Source organism: Octopus bimaculoides, chromosome 25 (assembly GCF_001194135.2).
Source record: "Octopus bimaculoides isolate UCB-OBI-ISO-001 chromosome 25, ASM119413v2, whole genome shotgun sequence".
Lineage (NCBI taxonomy): Eukaryota > Metazoa > Mollusca > Cephalopoda > Octopoda > Octopodidae > Octopus > Octopus bimaculoides.
In genome coordinates, this window is record NC_069005.1 from 26,759,259 (window position 1) to 26,764,798 (window position 5,540).

Sequence of the window (5,540 nt, forward strand, 5' to 3'; positions counted from 1 at the left end):
TTTTTTAATACATGTTTTACCTGTGAATTTGCGTGTGTAAATTGGGAATGCATACGAGTTTCTCTGCCCTAGGTGTACGGAAAACACTCGGCGAGAAATGGAAGAAAATTTGAAGAAAGAAGAAAAAAAACAACATAATAATAATAATAATATCTACACCAGTTATAAATATGAAAAATGGTAGTAAAAAAAAATATATTTAAAATGCAAAAATATAAAGGGAAAAAAGCTAAGTAGGAAATAGCAAGAAAAAAAAGACAAAGAAAACTGAGAACCGTTTGTTTCGTAAGGACCACACAGCTATATGGCCACCCCTACCTACTCATGCATGTGAGAGAAATAGAGAGAGAGAGAGAGTGTGTGTGTGTGTGTGTGTGTGTGTGTGTGTGTGTGCACACATGTGTGTGTATGTGTGCATGCATGCATGAAAACCCAACAAAATAGCATGTTTACTGCAAAGTCAACAAATATACGCGAGAGAACCTTTACGTCTGTAAATAGATATCCTTCTTAAACTGGCAACAGTTGTTGAAATCATTATAGCAAACCAATATGTATTGACACTGCCAAGCTTAACTTTGCCTTTGATGTTTCTGGGTCAATAAAATAGAGAACCAGTCATATACTGGGGTCAATGTAACAGACTGTTGCCCTCCCCACAATTTCAGGCCTTGTGCTTACAATAGACAGGATTAGGATTATTATTATTGTTGTTATTATTATTATTATTATTATTATTATTATTGTTGTTATTATTATTATTATTATTAAGGCGGTGAGCTGGCTGAATTGTTAACACACTGGGCAAAATGTTTAGTGGGATTTCATCAGACTTCACGTTCTGAGTTCAAATTTCACCAAGGTCAACTTTGCCTTTCATCCTTCCCTGGTCGATAAAATAAGTACCAGTTGAATACTGGGGTCGATGTAATCGACTAATTGCATCCCCCAAAATTGCTGCCCTTGTGGCAAAATTTGAAACCATTATTATTATTATTATTATTATTATTATTATTATTTAAGGCAGTGAGCTGACAGAATCGTTAGCAGCCTTTTGTGTCTTTACATTACGATTTCAAATGTGGCTGGGGTCGACTTTGTCTTTCATCCTTTTGTTTTGGGATTTAATAAAATAAGTACCAGTTGAACACTGGAGGCGATGTAATCAACTTACCCTACCCCTACAAATTGCTGGCCTTGAGCCAAAATTTGTAACCATTATTATTATTATCATCATCATCACCATTATTATGGCTGAGAGCCGGCAGAATCATTAACATGCCAGACAAAATGCTTGATGGCATTTTTTCTAGCTCTTTACATTCTGAGTTTAAATGCTGCCAAGGTCAACTTTGCTCTTTCTCCGTTTTGGAGTTGATAACTTTAGCACTGGGGTTGATGTAATCAACTAGTCCCACCTCCCCTAAAACATTGGAGATTTTGTACCCATAGCAGAAAGAATTATTATTGCTATTATTATTATTATTATTATTATTATTATTATTATTATTATTATTATTATTATTATTATTACTACTAAGGCAGTGAGCTGGCAGAATCATTAGCATGCTGGCTGAAATGCTTAGTGGTATTTCATCCATCTTTATGTTCTGAGTTCAAATTCCACCGAGGTCAACTTTGCCTTTCATCCTTTTGGGTTAAGGTGTTGCACTCACAATCTACCAACCGTGATTTCAATTTCTAGACCAGGTGATGTGTTGAGTTCTTAAGCAAAACACTTCATCTCACACTGCTCTGTGATCACTTCAACACCTGAGGTGTGGTACACTGTGCACCTGTTCAGACAATGTCAATTTGATAACAAGAGTGAGCTAATGTGTGGCACAAGCATTTGAACACTATAAACAAATCCTTTGTGCAGGTCATTCAGCAAAAGCTGAATGCTCATTTGTCATCTTCTACAAGAAAATCCATCACCATCATCATTAAGATGGCAAGCTGGCAGAACTTATAACACCAGGCAAATAATGAACACACTAAACAATGTAGTCCTCGTTACATTATGCCTGAATGAAAGACAGGAGGATCATTATTCTCTGATCATGCCCTTGCTGGATCCAAACTAACCCAGCGCTAACCAACAACAGCCAAATCTTCATGGAACAAAACCCTACTATTTTTTTTTTAAAAAGAACACATTAAACAATGCAGCCCTAGTTACACTGCCTGGATGAAAGGTGGAGAGGCCATTACTGAGACATCTTTGGTATTGCCTTTGCTGGACAAGAACTGGTCTGAGGCTGATCAGTAACAGCCAAATCTCAATCAAAGCAAATTGTACTGCCTTAAAAAAGGAAAGTCACATTGGTTTATGTATTGTTTTTTTTTTTGAAATGTTGGGTAGAAATAAAAAGCAGGGATGAGATGATCCCGGCTGGTATCTCTTTTACAGTATATCTGCTGAATCAGTGCTGATATGGGAACTAAACTGCTACAAATACAGCTAGCCAATGTGGGGGCTTCTACTTCATCATTCAACAAGCTGAAAGTAACTAAATCTTCACATCACTCCCTGCTCCAATATCTTAATGCAGGAAAGATAAACTAGATAATGCAGTTAAAGATTCTTCTTGAAAAGTAGGTATGGCCATAGCTGGAATGCTTTTGGTAATAGATCTGCTTGTTCAGAGCTGATATGGGCCTAAACAACAACAACAATACTGTAATAAAAATTAGATAATGTCTGGATGCTGCTGACAACTGAAATACATTTTGTTGTAAGCTGCAATAGCAGGATTGATACAAGATTAAACAACAGTAACTACAGATGTAGGCCTGACTACGAGGTTAAGAAGCTGGATCCCCAACCATGTGGTCTTGGGTTCAGTCCCACTGCACAGCACCTTGGATAAGTCTTCTACTATGGCCCCAGGCCAAGAAAAGCTATGTGAGAGGACTTGATAGACAGAAGAGTGTGTGTGTGTCTGTGTTATTTCTTTACTACCCACAAGGGGCTACACACTGAGGGGACAAACAAGGACAGACAAACGGATTAAGTCGATTATATCGAACCCAGTGCGTAACTGGTACTTATTTAATCGACCCCGAAAGGATGAAAGGCAAAGTCAACCTCGGCTGAGTTTGAACTCAGAACGTAGCAACAGATGAAATACCGATAAGCATTTCGCCGACGTGCTAACGCTTCTGCCAGCTCGCCGCCTGTGTGCATGTTTGTGCATGTGTGTGTGTGAATCTATAAGTGCATTTCTGTTTTTCCCCCTCCACCACCATGCGACAACCAGTGTTGCTTTGCTTATGTCCCTGTAACTTAGCAGTCCAGCATAATAGACTGATAGAATAAGAACCAGGCTTAACCCCTTTAGCATTTAAACTAGCCATATCCAGCCCCCAAAAAATCTGTTTTATGTTCTAACTGGCCAGATCTGGCCTCTCACACCTACCCTACATTGTCATTCTAAAAATAAACAATCACATCATCAAAATCTACAAGCTATGAGATAACAGATGATTAATACAAAGCAATGTGAATAAATAAGCTTTACATTTGACAGATTAATCTGAATGCTAAAGGGTGAGAAAACATAAGTATTGAAGCTGATTTGTTCGAGAGAACTCTTCAAGGTTGTGCCCCAGTATGGCCACAGTCACATGACAAGTAAAAGATAAGAAATAAAAATATGTGTTAAATAATGTTGTTTTAGATACATTATCTCTGTGAGTAAAAGCCACAAGACTCACAACCGGAATCACTTTAAGTCAAAAGTCCATTGGATCAAGGTTGACTTAATGATAAACAAGACACAAACACAAAGGAAGAAGTGCACGAAAATTGGATAGGCGTGGTTGTGTGGTAAGAAGCTTGTTCCCAACCACATGATCCCTGGTTCGGTCCCACAGCGTGGCACCTTGGGCAATTGACTTCTATCATAGCCTCGGGCTGGCCAAAGCCTTGTGAGTGGATTTGGTAGACGGAAACTGAAAGAAGCCTCTGTGTGTGTGTGTGTGTGTGTGTGTGTGTGTGTGTGTGTGTGTGTGTGTGTGTTTGTCACCCCACCATCGCTTCACAACCAATGTTGGTGTGTTTATGTCCAAGTAACTTAGCTGTTCAACAAAAGAGGCTGATAGAATAAGTACTAGGCTTACAAAGAGTAAGTCCTGGGGTCAATTTGTTTGACAAAAAGACGGTGCTCCAGCATGGCCTAAGTCAAATGACTGAAACAAATAAAAGGATAAAATATAAATTATCTGAATAAAAGCTGCATTGCTTTTAACAGCAGATCCAATGGATCAGGGCTGACCTAGGGTCAAACAACAACATCATCGTCATCACCACCACCATCAGCAACAACAACATAAGGTTGTTAGCCCTTTGTCCATTCTGCACATCACATGTGAAACAAGACATATTTCTCTGGTGTCCATGCATCGTATGTAATACGCATTCCGGATTTTTTCAAACCCCAAGAGTTAACTTGGGACTTATGACAGGAAAGCTTTATATTCACTCAGGATGTGTGAAACACCGGCGAACTAAGAGTCTGAAAAAAGCTGTAAAAAAGCTCTAAACAGAGACAGCTAGGACAAACTTATGAGAATGCTTTTGGACAGGTGAAGGGTTAAGCTAACGAGAGGTCTCAATATGATCACTCAACCTTGACCTTTCAGAAATAACAGCTAAATCTCTCTTAAATCACATCACTGTCTTTAAGACAAGATACAACAGCAGGACTGCATAACATGCAAAAAAACAAAGCAAAAAAAAAAGAAGACAGAGTGGTTGGTCATGGCTAGAATGGCTTTGATCCAAAAAGTCTGTCTTTACACAATTAAGGCTGACCTGAGACTGAACTAATACAATAACACAGGATTTTCTTTCAGACCTTAAAATTAACAAACAAAAATAACTGGGGACGATTTGTTCAACTAAAAAAAAAAACCTTCAAGGTGGTGCCCCAGCATGGTCACAATCTAATGCCTGAAACAAAATATGAAATAGAAAAAAAAAACGAATAGCAAACAAGATAAAGAAAGGGAAGATAAATATACTAAATCTACTCCGTAGATATTAAAAGTTCTGCAAAAAATACTATTCACGCAACCATCCTATCTAATTTCTTGCTCTGTGAAAATATTTATTTGCTAATAGTTGGTCTCAATTTTATCAGTCCATCTGTCCATCAATCTTAGCAGTCAAGCACACACTTGAACACAGTTAAATATGCAGCATCATAAAACCAAAGAAGCAGTAGTAGCAGCAGCAGCAGCAGTAGCAATTAGAGGATTCCTACGCTCTCTCGCTCTTTCTCTCTGTCTCTCTTTCCTTCTGGTCTTTTAGATGACTTGTCATTGTCGTTGTTTCACAGACTTATTCAATTACAGTCAGCTTGGTGACTGGGTTTGTGTTGTGATGCGATGTGCTTCTGGGACCCAACCTTTTCCTTAATATTTTTTTCTTTGTTTTTTTTTTTTTATTCTTACTTCTGAAGTTCGAGGGTGTGTGTGTGTGTGGTGTTTGGTTTTGGGAAGAGAACAAAAAAGAGAGAGGTAGGGAGAGGAAA

General features: G+C 38.3%; 1 protein-coding gene across 1 annotated transcript in view; it reads right to left on the reverse strand.

Annotated features, from left to right (window-relative positions):
- The window catches only part of LOC106877620 (arf-GAP with coiled-coil, ANK repeat and PH domain-containing protein 2), a 248,627-nt gene that overhangs the window by 185,277 nt on the left and 57,810 nt on the right, over positions 1–5,540 (reverse strand). The window lies entirely within an intron of this gene.